Source organism: Sorghum bicolor, chromosome 3, assembly GCF_000003195.3.
Source record: "Sorghum bicolor cultivar BTx623 chromosome 3, Sorghum_bicolor_NCBIv3, whole genome shotgun sequence".
In the NCBI taxonomy this organism is placed as follows: domain Eukaryota; kingdom Viridiplantae; phylum Streptophyta; class Magnoliopsida; order Poales; family Poaceae; genus Sorghum; species Sorghum bicolor.
This window is the reverse complement of record NC_012872.2, coordinates 25,101,994-25,123,377: the sequence shown is the minus strand read 5'-3', so window position 1 is coordinate 25,123,377 and position 21,384 is coordinate 25,101,994. Positions and strand designations below refer to the sequence as shown.

Genomic DNA, 21,384 nt, shown 5'->3' with positions numbered 1-21,384 from the left:
CTTCTGAATGTACCCAGACCAACCGCTGATGCTGCGAGTTTCCACTTTAGAGCTAGGTTTATTATCAAACAGATTACTGTTATCGGCAGTTGATATATCTAAACCAGTGAGCATGAGCACATCGACAAGAGTAGGAGAAGCAGGACCATGTGCAAATACAAACGCATTAAGGGTGTCTGACCAAAAGTATGAAGCAGCTATCAATAGCGATTCATTCCTCTCCATATCGGCAATGGATAGCCCAATGCATTGGTCTAATTTCCGTTCACCCCATTGGACTTCATTTGAGTTGCCGATTCTCAGGAACCAATCTTTCCATCCCTTGGTGGGACTGGGCCAGGAACGGAAAGCGTCTTTCCACAGATCTAAGGAGAAATTCTCGGCTCTAAAGGGGATCCTATTTGTCTCTGCATTTATCAGATCAGTGGGATCTGGGTTTCCCAATGGGCCAAGACACTGAAAGTGGGGTTGATCGGTAGGAATCACGATTTTATCGGCCAATTCCTAAAGGGTTTGAAGATTGAAAGGACAGAAAAAAGAGAAGAAAGCGTACTTAGTAAATAGATTCGTAGAGGAATAGGAGTACAACAAGAATATGGTAAAAGAAAGAGAGGTGTTGAGTTGACCTCAGGGACGACGAAGTTGATGGCCATTTCTTCCTGAGAAGAGGAAAGAATCGAAGACTCGGAGGATTGTTGGAGGAGGTCCTTGACAGAGTGCTTGAAGTTCTCGAACGATGCCGCCGCCAGGAAGGTGGGTTTGGGGCTGTAGAATGATAGGATGGAAGAAGAGTACCGGGGAAGCAAGTATTTGTAGGACAAAAAGTGCAGGGGCAAATTTGACTTATCTCTTTGCCACATCCGAGAATTCCGAGGGTGTTCAGGTTGATATGGTGACTGTTCGCACGGTAATCAAGGGATTGCGCAGGTGATTTGACACCAAGCGATCATGATTTTGAAGATATCTTACTGTGCAAAATCTCCAGATTGGTTCATCGGCAGTCTTGTCTAACGGAAATGTTGCCGATGAATGTGTTCTGGAGAGATTCGGTTCGAGGAGTTGAGAAATTCGAGGAACATGCAGGAGAATCAAACTGAGGTTGTTCGGATTTGGTGATTGATTACCAATTAGAAGGAGTAATTACGGAAAGACGTCATTACTAAGGAGAATTTGGGAGCATTAATGATTTAATACTCCGAAATTGGGGGGCATGTGTTGACACCATTTTGGACACGTATCTTTGGCGCGCACTTGGAGTTAATGAGGTGTAGCTCGGCAGGATGAAAAATGGTGACTAGTCTACAGGAGAGTTGCCGATGAGGGTTGCTGCCGATGGGAAAACGGCAGGATATGACTAAGTCCAGGAGTGATGATGGGTTCGTGCCAATGACTAGCATTGATGGCTGCCGATAGCTGTGAAAGGTGGTCTGCCGATGGTCATGAAGAAAAGCGCGGGGGTTGCCGATTGACTCGTGATGGTGTACCGATCGGTTGTGGAAGATAATTTAATGCTTTCCATAGTTGTTAGAGTTTGTTTAGTATACGGATTCTGTTTAAATATGGAATTCGAGTCCTAGTCGTGTTTGATTGTAGCTCTTTTAAACAGGGTATAAATATAAACCCCGTGGCAATGTAATGAGATATCTATCAACCAATCAAACACAAGTTTTTACACCTATTCTAGCATCTACTTTTCGACGACTTCGTCATATTTTATTTTTACTACGAGTTCTTAGGAATTCGTCGAGTCAACCTCAGCGTGTTCTCGAGTTCCACGTGAACACCTCTTGGCCGTGACATCCGGGCGCATCACTGTTGTCGAGACCAAAGTGTTCGAGTTACCACCTTTGTCGGTTGCAGGGTCAAATCGGCTGGCACGCCTTAACGTTTGAATCGGGTATTAGCCCTTTGTGTTTGCAGATCAGCTTTTGCATCAACATAAAGTATAAGGGTTATCTTGACCATGTTGAATTACACATCATAAACTCGTATTCTAGATTCAACACTAGGCTCACAAGCTCACAAACATGTCATATGCTACCACTACATCAATCAAACATAGAAGCAATAGTGGTATCATACATACATCAAAATCTTTTGATTTTCATGAATGAGCCTATTTGTCATGCAAACATGTCTACATGTTCTAATCATGTCCTTAGCAAAGTATGAATGCTATGTCAACCAACATTACCTTGCTTTGTTGGAGGAGTGGCATGTCATATATAAATGTGGGGGTGCACTCATCTCAAGTTGGAGAAGTCAAGTATGTTCAATTCATTTCTCAACTTGCAAAATATCGTCTCATCAAGTGGCTTTGTGAAGATGTCGGCTTGTTGATCTTCGGTGCCAATGCTTTCAATGCTAATATCACCCTTTTGTTGATGGTCTCTTATGAAATGGTGCCTTATATCAATGTGCTTGGTTCTTGATTGTTGAACCGGATTTTGTGTCATCTTGATTGCACTCTCATTATCACATAATAAAGGCACATTATTGAATTTGATTCCAAAGTCATTCAGGGTAGCTTTCATCCAAAGCAATTGTGCACAACAACTACCGGCACTAATGTATTCGGCCTCGGCGGTTGATAGTGCAACACTATTTTGTTTCTTTGATGACCATGAAACTAGAGACCTTCCTAGCAATTGACAAGTGCCACTTGTGCTCATTCTATCAATCTTGTATCCAGCATAGTCGGAGTCCAAATATCCAATCAACTCAAAGTTAGACCCCTTGGGATACAATAATCCAACATCATGAGTGCCCTTAAGATACCTCAATATCCTCTTGGTTGCCTTCAAGTGACTTTCCCTTGGTGAAGCTTGGTATCTTGCACATTTGCACAGACTAAACATTACATCCGGCCTTGAAGCGGTGACATAGAGCAAACTTCCAATCATGGACCGATATAGCTTTTGATCTACCATGTTGCCACTGGCATCACTACCTAGTTGATCATTTGTGCCCATAGGTGTGCTCATTGGTTTAGCTTCTTGCAGCCCAAACTTCTTGATCATGTCCTTGATGTACTTGCCTTGACTCACAAAAGTGCCATCCTTCATTTTCTTGATTTGAAGACCAAGGAAGTAACTAAGCTCTCCAATCATGGACATCTCAAACTCATTTGCCATCATTCTTCCAAACTCTTCACAAAAGTCTTGATTGGTTGATCCAAAGATGATACCATCAACATAGATTTGCAACACAAACAAGTCATTGCCTAGTTTCTTGGTGAAGAGGGTAGTGTCAACCTTTCCCATCTTGAACCCTTTAGAGAGAAGTAATTCTCTCAATCTCTCATACCATGCTGTAGGTGCTTGCTTTAAACGATACAATGCCTTCTTGAGCTTGTACACATGGTTGGGTTTCTTGTCATCTTCAAAACCGGGAGGTTGTTCAAAATAAACCAACTCATTGATGTATCCATTGAGAAATGCACTCTTCACATCCATTTGATAGAGCTTGATGTTGTGGGCACAAGCATAGGCTAATAATATTCTAATTGCCTCCAATATTGCAACCGGTGCATATGTTTATCTAAAGTCAAGACCTTTAACTTGAGTGTAGCCTTGTGCTACTAATCTTGCTTTGTTGCTCACAACTACACCATCTTGATCTTGCTTGTTTCTAAAGACCCACTTGGTACCAATCACATTATAGTTCTTTGGTCTCTCAACAAGCTCCCACACTTGATTTCTTGTGAAGTTGTTCAATTCTTCATACATGGCATTTACCCAATCAGAATCTTTCAATGCATCTTCTATTTTCTTTGGTTCTTCAAATGAGTCAAATGAATAGTGCTCACAAAAGGATGCTAGCCTTGATCTTGTTTGTACACCACTTTGAATACCACCAATGACTTGATGCAATGGATGATCCCTTGCTATGCTTGTAGGTTGGAGTATTGGGAGTTGATTACTTCCACTAGCTTGATTTTGATTTTGATCATCATCATGAGAGCCACTAGTACTAGCTTGATTTGTATCAATTTGCACTTCTTGATTGATCATGTGAATGTCATTATCATCATCAACTTGCATCAGCCTTATGTCACCAACATCCATGTTCTTCATTGCATTTGCCAATTGATCTCCTCTCACATCATCAAGATTTTGAGCTTCACTTTGAGATCCTTCGGTTTCATCAAACTCAACATCATGGACTTCTTCCAAGGTGCCACTTGTCAAGTTCCAATATCTATATGCCTTGCTTGTGGTGGAATAACCAAGTAAGAACCCTTCATCACATTTCTTATCAAACTTGCTCAATCTAGTGCCTTTCTTGAGAATGTAGCATTTGCAACCAAACACTCTAAAGTATGCAATGTTGGGCGTTCTTCCATTCAATAGCTCATATGGTGTCTTCCCAAGCTTTCCATGGCAATAGAGACGGTTGCTACAATAGAAAGCCATGTTGATAGCTTCACTCCAAAATGAATGGCTAACATTGTATTCACTAAGCATTGATCTAGCCATGTCAATCAAGGTTCAATTCTTCCTTTCAACTACACCATTTGATTGAGGAGTGTATGTTGGAGGGAATTGATGTCCAATGCCAAGATCATCACACAATTCCTCAATCCTTGTGTTCTTGAATTCACTACCATTGTCACTTCTAATCTTCTTGATAGTGGTTTCAAACTCATATTGCACCCTCTTGACAAAAGACTTGAATAGATCATAAACATCACTCTTGTCATAGAGAAAGAACACCCAAGTGTATCTAGTGTAGTCATCCACTATCACAAAGCCATCACTACAAGAAGTGTGTGGCTTTTTGACATTCTATTATGTCATAATATATACAATTTATGTCACAAATTGAGTTTTATGAAATCAAGGTGACATAAACTATAATGTCAAAAAGCCACTGTCATAAAATGATTTTATGACGTCTATTTTGCTAAATGTCATAAGTTTATAACGTGTGATTTTAGTGTCATATAATCTTATGACACTGGTTTAGTGTCATTAAATCCTAGCCTTGCCATGTAGGCAATGCCACGTAGGATGAATTGCTGACATGGCAGGAAGGAGAAAAATGTCACAAAATGAATTTGATCTGCTAGAGCACACAGTTGTTTTTCAGCACATATAGCTCTTTTAGCCCATGTTTTTTTTCTAAGCCCATGAATTGGCCCATACAACATCCAACCCACAAATTGGCCCATACAACATCCAACCCACAAATATATTCAGCCCACACAACTAGAATCAAATAAGCAATCTCCACAATTAATTAAAATATCACAGGCATTTTATACAGGTCTCAAACTACAATACAACACCAAAAGCACAAATGAATGCAGAACATAGGTTACACATCCAGAATCTCAAATATCTGCAGAACATAGGCTCCATCAAAAATCTCAAATGTCTTCAGAACATCAGCTACATCCAGAACATCAGTTCTTGCACACGCTTGTTCATCGCAGCAGTTTTAGCATCTTTCTTCATCTATTTGGACTCCATGCCAACATTGAGAAGGAAAGTTGATTTGGGCAGAACATGAGCTATAGCTTCAACTAGTGTCTTTGGATCTTGCCCATCTTCAGTTGTTTGAGCAAGATAGGCCTCCACTTCAACCTAGCAACAATAGCAACCAAAAAATCTAGATTTGTTAGATATGACCTTCATGTTGCAATTTTGTTAGACCATATACTGACTAGAGAAAAAACTAATATAGAACTTGAAATAATTGTGTGGACAGCTGCTACTTATTAAATGATTAAGTCTGGACAGCTACAAGTTATTAAGTGTAAACAAGAGTGTTAAATATAGCCATTTAAGTGTGCACAGCTACTAGTTATTAGATGGATAGCAGCAAGTTTGTAAATATCACAAACAAAAGTATTTCAGATAGCAGCTAATAGATTCAGAAAGCTATCAGTATTTTAGATTCAGGTAGAGCTTTCATGATTGATGCACTAACAATTTCAAAAACTGATACAATTTCAGATAGCAGCTAACAGATTTAGAAAGCTATCAGTATTTCAGATTCAGGTAGCTTTCATGATTGACTAGTTCATGACTGATGTACTAACAATTTCAGAAACTGATACTTTCATAAATCATACAATTGCATATTCAGGTAGCCATCCACCCCTAGGCCAAATTCAGAGCAGGATAGAGATAGCATGTGGGCATTATATTCCGATCTCTGAATTATAGTACTATAGTTTTAAAATGTATTCAGTACAACTACAGATCTCAGGTTAGGACAACTTAAGTTTGCAATGTCGTCATATAAATTCAGGAAAACAGAAAGGCAAACTTATATCATTGTCCTTACTGGAGGAGATAATAATATTCACAGGTGTTATCCTTACTGGCGCTAAAAATTCTAGCCTGCTAGTTGTACTTCTATTTGGAGCACTGTGCTTTGAATAGCTAAGTAGCAGACCCTGGTAAACTTAGAATATTATTTTTCACAAATCTTACAAAGTATTCCAACAATATCCTATTGTGGTAACATAAGGCAAGTCAAATCAATATAAGAAAATGTGATATAATATATTCTTTCAACCAGAAAAAAAGCAGAGGAAGCCCCCGCTTTTGATGACACAAGACTAAACTTCTGATCCTAGTATCTACACCATGCGTTGAAAAGAAACATTCTTTATTACAAATGAGGTATGAGGCAAGTTGCGAACCTGTGAAGGAATCACGTTGTGATTGCTGTTCATGATATAGTTTTCTCCACGGACACCTTTTAGTCTGCACCGTTTTCATCCAACATCACATTTTAAAGGGAGGAGGGTCAGGCAAAAGTGATAAAAAAAGTAGCAGACTTTGAGAGAATTTTGTTTCAAAAGGCTGTGAACCAACTAATTGCAGCAACTATCAGATTATCATAGTATTGTGTAAAGTATAAAAATCCCCAAATAAGTGAAATAGCTACTTAACATTCAGGAATAAGTGGATATATTCTACGAAGGCTAAACATACATACGTATATACCTGCATCCCTATTCTTTTGCAAAGGAAGTAGATTTAGGACAAACTGTGCACATATAAAAAACAATCACATAAATTAGGCAGAGCACATGAAAAATTAGTCAGATAAAATTAGGAAGAGATTACAACCCACTATATTTGGACAGGGTGCATCTTGCAGAATGTCAACTATTCATTTTGAAGTCTCATATATTAATTTCGGCATTATGAAATTAGGCAAAGAAAGAGGTGCAGACCATATAATATCCACCTAATTGCATTGTTTGCGTCTTCGAGCCGGAAAACTTATTCTCCATAGTGTGATCCGAAGAATGGCAATAACCATGTGTAATTAAAAATGGATTTGTTAACTTGTTCTAGTACATATGCCGGAAGACTAAAGCTCCTTTAGAATTGGGGAAAGCATACGCTAACTGAAAAAACAAAGACCCCCACTTTGACACCACATTACTGGTAAGTGGTATGTTGCTATAATTTTTAGGGATTGATTGCACATGCTAGAAAGCGCAGACAGTAACATGTGTGCATGTGTTGGTCAAATATTTGTGGCAACTTGGCAGGGAGGGTTACATTACAATATAACAAATGATGAAGAGGGAACCAATTCATTATGTGCAGCAACCTGACCTTTTTTCTGCTGGAAATGAAATAGAGCAACACAAGCAATGGTCGATACATATCTTTCAGCAGCATAGATTGATTGTAAGGAAACTATTTTGATATCACGAAACCATTGTACTAAAATGAAAGTAGGTATGGACTGTTATACATGAGGACTAACTAATACAGGCAAAAGCTAAAACAAACGAGCTGCTGACGAAAAATAGTTTTACCTGGCGAAGAAATTATGCAAATTAGTGTACTGAACATCCATGTCTTTTAGTACTGTCCATAGGACCAAAAAAATCAATTATCATGCAAAGGCATAGTAAATGAATATTTTATCTCTTGCTTGAAACGAAACTCTAATTCTAAAAATAGGGGAAAAAAGTTCGATGAATTTTGTCATTATTAAGAAGCAGGCCAGTAGTTTGGAGACCGAAGGGAAGTTAGGGAACAGAGGATAGGATCAAGACAAAACCACTAAAATATATGACCACAAACAAAGATGGAAGAAGGTTGTAGCAAGTTTCAGCTACGAACTGGGCAACAATAAAATGCATATCAGCTTAATTTCAGTTTTGTTGAGTTGCTGCTCGTGACGATACATATAAGCTAAGCACTATGAATGTGACATAACCAACGTCACTGCATTTTGGCTCAGAAATCTTGACTAACTGAAATTCGAGGTCACAGGAACTTATTAACCATGACATAACATTAGAGCATGCATACCTTGGGACCAACATTTGGAAGACACAAGGCACGATGGACGCCAAAGTAGAATAGCTAAGTAACAGAATCAAGAATTTATGAGCTAGTAATGTAATTGTAGGCTTGGCCTTGAAGAAGCAGCTACTCAATTTGTACTGATAGAAATTACTTGGTCAAAACACATAATCGAACGAAGGACGAGAAGAAGAGGGAGAGTCACCATCAGATCCAGCCTGCAACGAAGAGGGCCGCCGCCGCCGCACAGCACCTAGGGTTTCGTCGAGTAGAGGAGCACAAGCTCCCCAGCGAGAGGAGGCATTGAGGAGCCCACGTGGAGGATGGAGGATAGGGAGGGGGCAGCCGAGGCCCTCCTACGCCGGCGTACCGCCCGCAAAGGCACCGTCACCTGGCACACGTCGCCGCCTCGAGAGGGAAGGAGAGAGAGAGGGGGGGGAGGAGAGGGAGAAACAGAGTTGACAGGCAGGTGAGGGAGGCGGCACAGAAGAGGACGAGGAGGCCGGCCGCCGCCGGCGCGGCCGACGTCGCTGCCTTGTCCGCCGCATCCGGTGGGAGAGGGAAAGACCGATGGGGGAGAGAGGAGGGAGGAAGATGAAGAATCTGGGAATAGAAGCGGAAGCTGCGATATATATTTGGTTTTCCAGATTCTCCCGAAGCCGGAGCAATAGAGCGATTCTGGAACCTGAAGCCATAAGAGCCGCTCTACACAGAAGCTGCTCCAGGGAACGACAGCCACACGATTCGCGATCGGACGTCCAGGAGAATTACGGGAGACGTGGCACCTGGTTCTGGCAGGGAAGCTGGCGGCTTATTTAGGGGAGAAAGAAAATATTTTTATTCTTTTCTAGTTAATATTTCAACTACTCCACCTGCTCACGTGGCTTTGCCAACGTGTTCCTTTTAAAAAAATGATTTTTAATTTGTGACAATCATATTCCGTCACTTTTATCATGAATTATTGTCACAAAGAATAGGAAAGGCACACGGTGAAAAGCGCAACATTTTTATTCTTTTCTAGTTAATATTCTAATTTATAGATGTTCCAAACTTCCAATTAGACGAAAAAATGATGAGCTGACATAAATTTTTTTAAAAAATATGAGGTGACGTGGCAATTTTTCTTGCATAAATTTTAGAAAAATATGAGGTGACGTGGCAATGTTCTTTGCAAATTATCTAAAAATAATTCAATAAATGTTTTGTGACATATAAATAAACGTTATGACATATCAAATATCATCACTAGATGTTGTGACATCTAAATAGACCTTATGACATATGAAATATCGTCACTAGATGAAATTGGACTAGTTATATGACATTTGTTGTGACATATAATTTTTTTTGTCACTAAGTCAAGTTGTCTAAAATATAATGTCATAAAACGGATAATATAATGACATTATGGACTATTGTCATGCTAAATACGTCAAAAAGCCACCCACCTCTTGTAGTGCATACTTGTTGCCACCAATACTAGTGTATGTTGTTGGCCCAAATAAATCCATGTGCAATAACTCGAATGCCTTTGATGTGCTCATTTAACTTTTCTTAGGATGTGCATTTCCAACTTGCTTTCCGGCTTGACAAGCACTACATGGTTTATCCTTCTCAAAAGTGACATCCTTCTAGCCTCTAACTAAGTCATGCCTCAAAAGTTTGTTCAATTGTTTCAGTCCAACATGACCAAGCCTTCTATGCCACAACCAACCCAAACTTGATTTGCTAATTAGGCATGATGTCAATTGAGTGTCACTATCATTGAAATCAACCAAGTATAAGCTACCATGCCTAAATCCTTTGAATATCAAGATTGATCCATCAACACTAACCACCTCAACATCATCACTACCAAAGATGCACTTGAAACCAAGGTCACAAAGTTGTGCAATTGACAAGAGATTGAAATCAAGGCTCTCAACTAGCAACACATTTGATATGCTCATGTCATTTGAGATAGCAATTTTACCAAGCCCCTTGACCTTGCCTTTCTTGTTGTTGCTGCAGGTGATTGAATCAAAGCCACCATTTTGATTTGTATCAATTGATTTGAACATACAAGACTCTCCGGTCATATGTTGAGTGCACCCACTATCAAACACCCAATGCCTTCCTCCGGCTTTGTAATTGACCTACAAGACAAGATCAATTCTTTTTAGGTACCCAAACTTGATTGGGTCCTCCAAGGTTAGCAACTATGCTCTTTGGTACCCAAATGGCTTTCTTCTTTGAGCCCATCCATGGTGCACCAATGAACTTAGCATGAACACCTTTTGTATCCGTGGTAAGCACATAGAAAGAATTTAGCTTAATTGAGGATACAATGGCTTTGGGTTTCTTGTTCATGCATTGTTGCTCTAGGTGACCAACTTGCTTGCAAGCTTTGCAATATCGACCATTGTTCTTCACAAAACTAGTCTTTTGAGGAGCGAAGGCGGCCTTGCCTTTCTTGGGGTTATAGCCCAATCCCTCTTTATAGAGAGAAGCTCTTTGGCTACACAAGCACATAAGCAAGCAGTCCTCACCACCATAAGCCTTGGCTAAGGTGTGATTGAGCTCTTTCACCTCCTTCTTGAGAATTTCATTCTCAACTTTTAGTGTGGTGTCACAAGTGAAACCATCGCTACTAGATGAGGATGATGTAGATGTGCTACATGAGGGGTTAGTAGAAGCACTAACAATTGGCTTACTCAAGATATCACATGTTATGCCTATGTTGCAAGTTTGAGTTTTTTCAGTTTTAGTTGGCTCATTTTCACATTTGTTAACTAGAGAGGAATGAGCTTCTTCAAGCTTAGTGTGGGCCTTTTGTAGCTTCTTATGGTCTTCCTTTAGACTCTCATCAGATGCTCTAAGCTCATAAAGTTCTTGCTCAAGGGTTTTCTTATCCTTAAGCAAGGCCTTGCACTCCTTTCTAGTTTCTTTATAATGATGGGTGCAATCTTCTAGCATAGTGATTAGTTCATCTTTAGTTGGTTCATCATCATCACTATCACTATCATGGTCACTCTCATCACCGGATGATACCTTAGTGGCCTTAGCCATGAAGCATGATGGAGTGTCGAAGATGGAGCTCTTTCCTTGAGTTGTAGTGCTAGCATGCGCCTTCTTTTTGGTGCTCTCATCATCACTTGAGGAGTCATCACTATCCCAAGTTGCAACATGGGCATCACCCTTCTTCTTGTTTGAGCCTTCCTTCTTTTCTTGCTTCTTCTTTTGCTTCTTTCTTTCCTTCTTGATAGCATCTTCATCATCACTATCATAAGGACACTTGGCGATGAGGTGATCTTTGCTATGGCATCTAAAGCACCTCATGGAATGGTCATTCTTCTTGGAGGAGCTCTTCTTCCTTCTTGCCTGATAGCCCTTCTTCTTCATAAACTTGCAAAATCTTTTGACAAGAAGAGCTATCTCCTCATCTTCATCACTATCACAAGAGCTTGCTTCTTCTTCACTTGATGAATCTATCTTGGCTTTGCCCTTGGATAAGGAGGCCTTGAATGCCACACTTTTCTTCTTCTCATCATCCCTCTTTTCACCTTGCTTCTTCCTTTTCTTGACCAACTCATCCTTCTCATCATCTTCTCTATAAGCATCATCGGTCATCCCTTCTTGGGACACTTGTTGGGGAGTTGATTCGCTAAGTGTTGTCTTGACTAGCACGGTGATCAATGTGTCAAATCTCTTGGGCAAGCTTCTCAAGAATTTCATAGAGAATTGACTATCTTTCACTTCTTCCCCAAGTGCCTTGAGCTCACTCACAATGACTTGCAACCGGTGAAACATCTCTAGTACACTTTCATCTTCTTGCATCTTGAAGCTAGAGAACTTCTCTTGGAGAATATAAGCTTTGGTGGTCTTGGTGCCTTTGGTGCCCTCAAATGTTTCTTCTAATTTTGCCCATGCATCAAGAGCAATCTCAATGTTCTTGATTTGCTAAAAGGTCTTGTCATCAAGAGCTTCATGAAGAGCACTTATTGCAATGTCATTGCATTGAAGCTTCTTTTCTTGAACCAGTGTAGGTGCATTCTCATTTGCAACCTCAAACTTTGTTTCGGTCACCTTCCAAACTTCTCTATTGATTGACTTGAGATGGGAGGTCATCTTGGACTTCCAATAAGCATAATTGGTGCCATCAAAATAAGGTTCCTTCTTAGTGTTGTTGATATGCAAACTAAGAGCCATTTCTTCACCGTAGGTTGTTAAGCCTCAAATAAACAGTGCCTCGGCTTTGATATCACTTGAAAGGTCCAAATGGCTAGAGGGGGGTGAATAGCCTATTTAAAATTTCTATAAACTTCAACTAGACAAGTTTATTAGTAAAACAAAAGGCGAAGCTATTCTAGCACTAGCACAACTAAGCTATGCAAGCCACCTACACAAGTCTAGGAAGAAAGCTAAACACAAGTTACAACAAGAAAGCACAACTACAAACTTGCTACACTTCCTAAACAAGAAAACTAAACTAAACAAGCTAAACAACTAGCAAGATATACAAGAAAGTAAACGAGTGGACAGTGATTGTTATACCAACGTTGTAGAGTAGAGATAGGTCCAACCAATCACTCACAATCACAAGAGGGTCCTCGGTAAGAGATGACACAAGATTTTTTACCGAGGTTCACTTGCTTCCCGACAAGCTAGTCCTCGTTGTGGCGATACACCCACTTGATGGATCATGAGCTAAATGGCAATCCAAAGCCAAACCCTCAGCGGGTGCCGCATATCCACTCACAAGATGGGGATCCTCCAAGCCACGAGCAATCCACTAGAGTGGCCAATTGCGATCTCGCGCGGGGAAGGCTCAAGAACCCCTCACAAATCACTTGATGAGGCTCGAAACAATCTCCAATCATGAGATCAACACCACCGCTGCTCCAAGCCATCTAGGGCGTCGAGAAACACCCAAGAGTAATAAGAAATCCACAGCAAACTCATGAATCAAGTGCCACTAAATGCATCTCTCAAAGCAATACACTTGAATAACAATCGATCTCACTAGGATTAGAAATCAAGCAAGGAGATGAGTGGAGGGAGTATTCTCTAACTCAAAGTATGCCTCAAGTATTCAAATGTGCAAGAGATAACCTCCCAAAGCGGGCCACCCTCTATTTATAAGCCTTCTCAAAGAACTAGCCATTGGCCACTTTCACTAGGCTGAAATCGAGGGCACCGGATGCTACCAAGTGATCACCGGACGCTCGACCCCCTGCGTCCGGTGCACTGGTGTTAGCCACGTGTCCTTGAAACTCGCGTGTCAGTCTCTAACAGCTACCTGCAAAGCACCGGACGCTCTGGAGGTCCACATCGTACGCGTCCGGACTAAAACTCATGGAGGTATGCAAAACCTCGGGGTCACCGGACGTTGAGCACCGGACCGTCCGGTGCTCACTGAACTCATACCTAGAGAGTTTTGCAAAATGCCCGCACACCGGACTCTCTCCGGTGCGTCCGGTGCACTCTGCTACACCCGACAGCCCACCGGATGCTAAAGGCCAGCGTCCGGTGCCTCCGCCCTGAGCGTCCGGTGAGTGTTTCCTACTGAGAAACACTCCCACGACTTCTCCAAATTTCCCACTGGCGCAATAGAAAATAAACACTTATTTTTCTCAAAATCACAAGCTTGGCGGGAGGGAGAGAGGAACACAAATCCCTCTCTACCCTAGGAACTCTACCTCCTTTGCAAATATGCTAACACCAACAAGTGTCCACCACCAAAGTGCATGTGTGTTAGCTTTTCACAAACATTTTCCCAAAGGAGTTAAGTTAGCACTTTACTAGATCCTAATGCATATGCTCAAGATGTAGACCTAGTAGCACTTGATTTGAGAGATGAGCATGATTTCCCCTCTTGATAGTTGGCTATCTATCCTAAACCCGGTCAATCACGTCTCTACTCATCTTAGACCTGCAAAAGTAAAACCCTATGTTTATACCTTTGCCTTGATAACATTGCTCCTCGTCTATCATCATGATCTCCACAACAAGCTTCATCTCTTTGTAGTCATGTGGCCACCTCTCCATGCCACCATGCACCTTCATCACATGTGTTGCTATGCCTAACTCAAATCACTTAAACACAAGGCATTAGCAACTTGGTGTCATTAATTACCAAAACCAAACTTGGGCTTTCACTACTGCTGGTCTCGACACAGAGAACGTTATTGCTGTCACGGAAACAGGAGTGGCGAAGTAATCCAAAAAAGGCTATTGCAAGGGCTATGGAGGAGTACAAGCAGCTTTGTTTGAAATCCTTCAGCGTCAACAGGAGTGGCAAAGTAATCCAGAAGCAAGAACTACCGATGCGTCGGCAGATTACTTTTGAAGCCAATCCTGGTAAATTGCAAGATATGGTTGACAATGCTATTAATCGTGCTTTGATCAATCAATCCAGTGTGTTGTCCAATACTGTTTTCAATGCTATGGCTAGAACTTTCAAAGAAGGGCAGGCACCACCACTATATGTTGGCCCAACCTATCATCAGCCAGGGTTGTCATCGGTTACGGCTCCATCGGCTCCTCTGACCGTTGTGGGTACAGAAGTTACTTCTCCTCCAAGCACATTAGGGATGACTAATGGGCAATCTACACCGATGAGATCTAATCCAACAACATCAGAGGGACGGGTTCAGCTTAATACAGATATGTCGGCATCGACAATGTTAGGATCTGTATTTCAGAATTGTCAAGTGTTGACACTTACTAACACCACTTGGATACTAGGTTGTCATCCCCAGCATGGTGCTAGAGTGTACGAACGTATTTATGAATATGGAGGCTCTCTAGAAAATAATCTATTCTATCCGCAAGCGCACAGATAAGATACCTCATTGTAGCATTTCACCAGGAAAGTATTCTGGGTATCGTTATTTATATTTTGCTTAAGAGAACGGCGATAGTGAAAACAGGGGTAAAATCTATCAAGGCGTAGACTAGAGATAAACTTGCAATAACATGATTACTAATGAGAAACTCATCACACAGTCACTTGCTTTAGCAGGGGGTAAGACATAATAATAAAGATAATGAAATATAAGCTCATGGGTAAATAACACAGTGATTAGAAATAGACTGCTCCATATAAATGTAAGGTGACGTCAAATTAGCTAGAGAATGGATTCTGAGTATCTACTATCTACTAAGTCTCAATCTACTCTAGTTATCTACAAGATCATATATAGCACAAAAGACTCTTTATTCATGTATAAGGAATATTTCTAAAGTAAATCAGAACATAGCAAGACTTACTCCGCAATACAAATTTTGCCTGTCCTATCAACGGAGGGTGGACCATATAAGAATCAACGAAGTTGTCACCATCGCGAACTACCACACGACCCCCAATAGGATATATTTGTAGGTAAATAATATCTAAGCACCATGCCCACGTATGATCTACCACTTAGCTCCCTCGAGTCAAGAGCTAAGCGCTTTGCAAACTTATAGATAAACTCATTATCAATCATAACTATATCAAATATAGAACTAGAGCAAACTAAGAACATAATAAATAGAGACATAATACAATTAGAATAAAGTAGTAGAGAAAGATATGAAATAATACCAATCTTTATTGATGAAGATCCAAAATCCAGAGCGCTAGGATCTACTTCTCTAATTCTATCTAATCAATCCTATAGAACTTGAAGGAATTAGGAGTAGCTAATTCTAATTCTCTGTGGGAGAGAAATTCCTAAACCCTAACTTTGATGGCTTCCTCTGATAATGATTTCTCCTCTCCCCCTAGGGTGGAGAAGCCTTGCTTATATAGCCCTCTCAAATGAACTTGAGCCGTCGGATCAAACCGACCTTAATCTCACGGTTATTCTTGAAGATTAGAGGTGGTGGAGCACGATCCGTGAGACCTGCCCTGATTGGTCACCAGGGCAGGGCGGGCACCCAAGGGGGGATGGCGGGCGCCCTGCCCCCGGGCCCAATCGGCCTTCCGTTCGTTCCCGTGGCTTCTAGACTCTTCTTGATTGTGGAAAATTGTGCGGCACGTAATTATCTCGTTGTAAACCTGACATGTGGGCCTTCTCTCCATATTTTCTTATAACCCCCTGCAGAAATAGACAAACACCAAAGCTCGTGGAATTCTGTAAGATAAAACCCTAATTCTAGATGTTTGGTGCATATTGATCCTTTTCCAAGTTTAGTTGATGGTTAAATTTAGTACTTAAGGACCGTCAACAACCTCCACCAAGCTTACCCTTTGCTCGTCCTAGAGCAAACAGCTAAACTTAGATGGATCAGGAGTTGCTTCGATGTTTTCTTTCCTGACAGGCACTCATGTTTTCACATAAAAATTCTCCCAGATTAGAGTGAAGTGTCATGGAGCTTAGTACCTGCACTTAAGACTTAAGTAATCAAAAGATAAAATAATTAAGTCAAGCACTATTCCTCCTGTCTATACTTCACTTTTGTTCTGGAGTTTTGCATACATTTTCAAAAATAAAGCTCAGAGTTCCCAGCTATGATAATCTCAAATCTCTCTATATATGGTATTTGTGGATCCTTACCACAAATGTCACTTACCTATAACTAAGGGAATGCTTATGTGGAGCTCATAGGTGTGAAAAACAACTCATATATATGTTGTCTAATCAAGCCATGGATCCGAAGGAACTCAACATGTAATTAAATCAAAATGTGCATGTGTGGTGGAGTAAATGATAGTAATGGTGAAAATATAAGTAATGAAAAAACTTACTTCTCATTGCTCCTCATATTGCTATCTCCCCTCTTTGATCTTTGCTTTGGGAGAACATGGGCTATCTTTTTTTTCTTCTTTTTCTTCTTTTTTTCAGGCGGGTAGTGAATACCCCTAATTCTACTGTCGGACACTTGTCCATTTTTTCCGCTCAGGTGGGCATCTTTGTACCCCCTAACTCTATTCCGGACACTTGTCCATTTTTACCTCTCGTCTCACTCTCTTTTTTTCTTTCTTTTTCGAGGTTCTGGGCACTTGCCCCTTTTTATTTCCTCGCATACTTTTGCATAACCCATGCATCTTCTGCATTGAATCTTTTATAGAGAGAGAATAACAACACTTGGGACAGTGAGTGATAATATTTTTAGCAATTTTAATGAATGATGATAGATGGTGTAGTAGATGTGTGAATGTGAATATCTTAATTTAACCACATGAAGAGCTCCTAAGGGTCTACACAGCTCGATCAAACTCAATGTGAATATAAGTAGCAAAAGATGTTATAGCAAGTATGGCTATGGTATGAATTTTGTCATGCTAGGAACTCATCATGTGATCTTCAAGTTTTCAAAATAAATCTCCAGAACTTAGTGTAGTAAGAACAAGATAAACAGCAGCTCAAACTTTATATCATGTCCTTCTCTTACCTAGACTTTAGTTTTAGGCCCATGCTCCCACAGATATTAAATTTTAGGTTTTAGTAATTCCGGGAAGAAACTTTAATATAAAAGCTAGGTACTTGAAAGTAAGCAAACAGAGCAACTGTTCATCATTTTCATTAGGCATATTTTTGGTCTTTTTATTTTTCTAGAGATTAATACTTAGCAGATAAATAAAGCACACTTATCTACACTTTTTTTTATTTTGTTTTCATGTTTATAGAATGCAGTAAATTAAAGCAAGAAAATATTTATTGGTTTTTTTTTGAAATAGAGCAATAATGAAACACTAAAACAGAAAAGAATAAATAAGAAGAGCAAATAAAAACTTACTTGATAAAACGGGGAGGAACACCCCCATGCTGGATGTGGTTGTCGGTCTTACCCGATGTTCTAGAATCGCATCATTGTGGTGATGTTGTCGTTCATAGTCGCTTGCCTCAGTTCTTGTACTGCAGCGGCGTGGTCCTGGTTCCACTTTTGTTGTTGTTTCGGGAGTTGTCCATGTTCTGTTTGCATATTTCTGGACGTCGAGGAGGGTGTTGTCGGTACGGGTGAAGAAGGCGCCGGCCTCTTGGTAGTAGTCGTTCGTGAAAGCATAAGAGGCGTCGGAGTATCGTCCTGCATCAAATTGGGGCTGGGGCCTAGACCCTGAAGCTCCATATGGATCAGTGGAGTACCTCCCCGTACCAAAAGGCAGGTTTGCCCACTGGTGATCTTGGCCCTCCGGCCATGTCTCCTATGTCGGCTCCTTTGGCTGAGCATGTCGAACCCATGGGTCCCGAAGGACTCGGGGGTTGTAGTCGCGGTAATGCAGGTGCGCTGCTTCTTCTGGCCCAGGATCAGCTCCATACTAGGTGTGTTCTTGATGGGTGGTCATCCTTTTGGATGCCACTCGCTGTGGAGCACTCTGATTTACCGGTGCCACTGCAATCTCAATCAAATAATTTTGAACGACATAGAGGCCAAGGTTCGGGTTAGGTAAACGAATCTTGCCTTTATTATCGTATAACATATACATTACGTTCCCCTCATTTTTCAGCATCCGAGCTTGCCTAAATGTGTCATAGACATGATAAATTCGTAACTCGTCAATGAATTCCAATGATGAGTTTTCTAGCAAATTAAGACTAGAAGCTAGACGAGTGATGAGTGATGTACAACCGACAGGTCCCTGAAGACTAGGTGTACTAAGCCAATGAGAAACCAAAAGAGTAACATGTGAAGTGGGTATTTTATTTATAGCATCGTATAGAATTTGTAAATCTCCTACTCTTACTTTTCTAATATCATCGCGATAGAAAAGATTGTACCCGAGCCATTTGTGGAACATCCTAAGAGTGGGGTGTTCCATGTCGCTGGTTCAGGCTTGACTATAAAACTCATCTCTAGATATCTCTCTCCAAAACTGGTGCCTCTTAAAATTGGGTAAGTCAGAGTCAATGTCCAGGATGCATCTTGAAGAGAAACTGAGATGGTCGCTCAATTCTCTCCAAGACAACATAATCTCGTGTTTGAACATCCGAAAAGCGATTCCCCCCTGATAATATTGCAAAGTACAAAGAAATTCAAGGGTGAGAAGACGGGAACCCAGCTCAGTTATGTCCCAAAAATTTGTCCATCCCACCATCTGGAAAATCAAGTCAAATTCGGTATCCATACCTGTTTCTTGTAGTAGGATAGGATGAAGAGTGGGGGTGTGAATGAAATCTTTGTTCTTCAGCTGCTGGAAAACTTCCTTCTCCCTGTGGGTCTTTAGTCCAAGATCTCCTGTCTTGAGGAGGACCTTGACTCGTGTACCTGACGAAGACGACGGAGCTTGCGGGGGTGTCGGGTCGACGCTCATCTCTGACTGGTGTGAGGAGTGTCGGGATGAACTCCTTGTACCTATACTCTTGAGGGTCTTGCCCACGTTCTTTACCTTCTTGAACATCATGTAGACAAAAGTTAACACAAACACAACTAGTGGAAAATATTAAAGCCAACTATCTGAAATGTCAGTCGTTCAGGGGTTAGTCGTACGAAACAAGTTTTAATTTTGGCGGTACTTCCCCCTAAACATTTTTTTTAATTTCACTTTCGACAGCAGGGTCACTAATTAATAAAGAACCTTGCTCTCTTACTCCAGGCTACCAAACTTACTTTCACGCTTCTCTTCCCCTCTTCACTACTAGAGCTCCTCCTCTATAAACTGAGAACTGAAGTGTGCGTGGGTTTTCTGCAATGCTTGTGTGATGGAGATGGAGGCACAAGGTGGTGATTTATAGAAGGAAGGGGGACAGGGCGGATGCCCTCTGCAGGTGGGCGGGCGCCCCACTCAGGTGGCCTCCCTAGCTGCAACTTCTCTATTCCCTCCTTTGCTTAGTCTTTACGCCAAAAAATGATTCATGGGTGGTGGTTGGACAGTGGAAGTTGTCTGGTGAGTGGAGATATGTTGGTGGATCAATTAATGTGATGAGATATATGTGAGGTATGGTGTATGATATGTGGGACCCAAGGAGTGTGGGTCATGCTTCTAGAAGGTTGCTATAATTAAATATAATGCAGAAAAACTATGAAAAATTGAAACTTATTGAAAATGAACATGGAAAAATATTTTTGTTCCTCCACAATAATTAATAAATGTGGGTTGTCACACACCATAAATATTATTTATATGGGGCTTTTGATTATTATAATAATGCTATAAATGAATATGACTAATGCAAGAATTAATTATGCAAGAATTTAAATGATGTGGATAAATACCGATTTACCTCCCAGTGAGGGTTTGGGATTTTTAGGTCCCCCAAGCTGGAGTTCCAAATATTTTAATCTTCTGAACTACCTTCCTCTGAAGATGGTGTGTCCAGTGGTTCTTCATAAACTTCATTCACTGCAGAGTCTCTCTCTGGTCTGGGCTTGAATGTGAAGTGTTCTTCTTGTCCGTTTATGTTGAATTTGATTTCTCCCTTCCCAACATCAATGTGGGCATTGGCAATACTCAGAAATGGCCTTCCAAGGATGATGGACACTTTTGAGTCGGGACTCATGTCCAGTTCCACGAAGTCTACTGGCACAAGGAAATCTCCGATCTAGACTGAGAAGTTTTCAGCGATGCCCATCGGGTGTCGAACTGATTGATCTGCTAGTTGCATGCACATTGATGTTGGTTCTAGGGTCGTATGCTCAAGCTTCTTGTAGACTGATGCTGGCATCACACTGACACTTGCTCTGAGATCACAAAGTGCATTGCTGTAGTGATGGTTTCCGATCGAGCAATCAATGGTGGGACATCCTGGATCCTTCTTCTTCATTGGTGGTTTGTTGAGGATGGCCACACTGCATTCTTTTGTCAGCTTGATAACCTCAGTGGTGGGTAGTGGTCTCTTCTTGTTAAGAATATCTCAGATGTACTTTGCATATGTGGGTACCTGTATGGCATCAAGCAGAGGTATGTTGACATATAATTTCTGAATGACCTCTACAAACTTACCAAACTGCTCATCCGACTGCAGTCCTTTGTTTCTTCTGGGAAATGGCAAATAGTTGGTGTCATGAAAATCTTTCCTCATTTCTCCAGCTCTTGGTGGTTGTATCAGATCTTCTACTTCAACTAGGCTTTCTTCTTCTATCACTGCTGGTTGCACTGGTGCTGATGTTCTCTGTTTCTCTTTTGGGTATGGGGGATCCCTGGTGGCTTTGCCTCCTCTAGTAGTTATGTTTTTTACCTGCTCAATGTTAG

At 41.0% G+C, this 21,384-nt stretch overlaps 1 long non-coding RNA gene across 2 annotated transcripts; it reads right to left on the bottom strand.

Moving 5' to 3' along the window:
* LOC8074906 lies at nt 5,165-8,881 on the bottom strand. Of its 2 annotated transcripts, XR_002451455.1 has the most exons (3): nt 8,494-8,881; nt 6,656-8,348; nt 5,165-5,588 (listed from the first exon to the last, which is right to left on the bottom strand). It is a non-coding gene; the product is annotated as an uncharacterized LOC8074906 (long non-coding RNA). The 2 variants fall into 2 exon arrangements; XR_002451454.1 differs by having other exon boundaries at nt 6,656-8,881.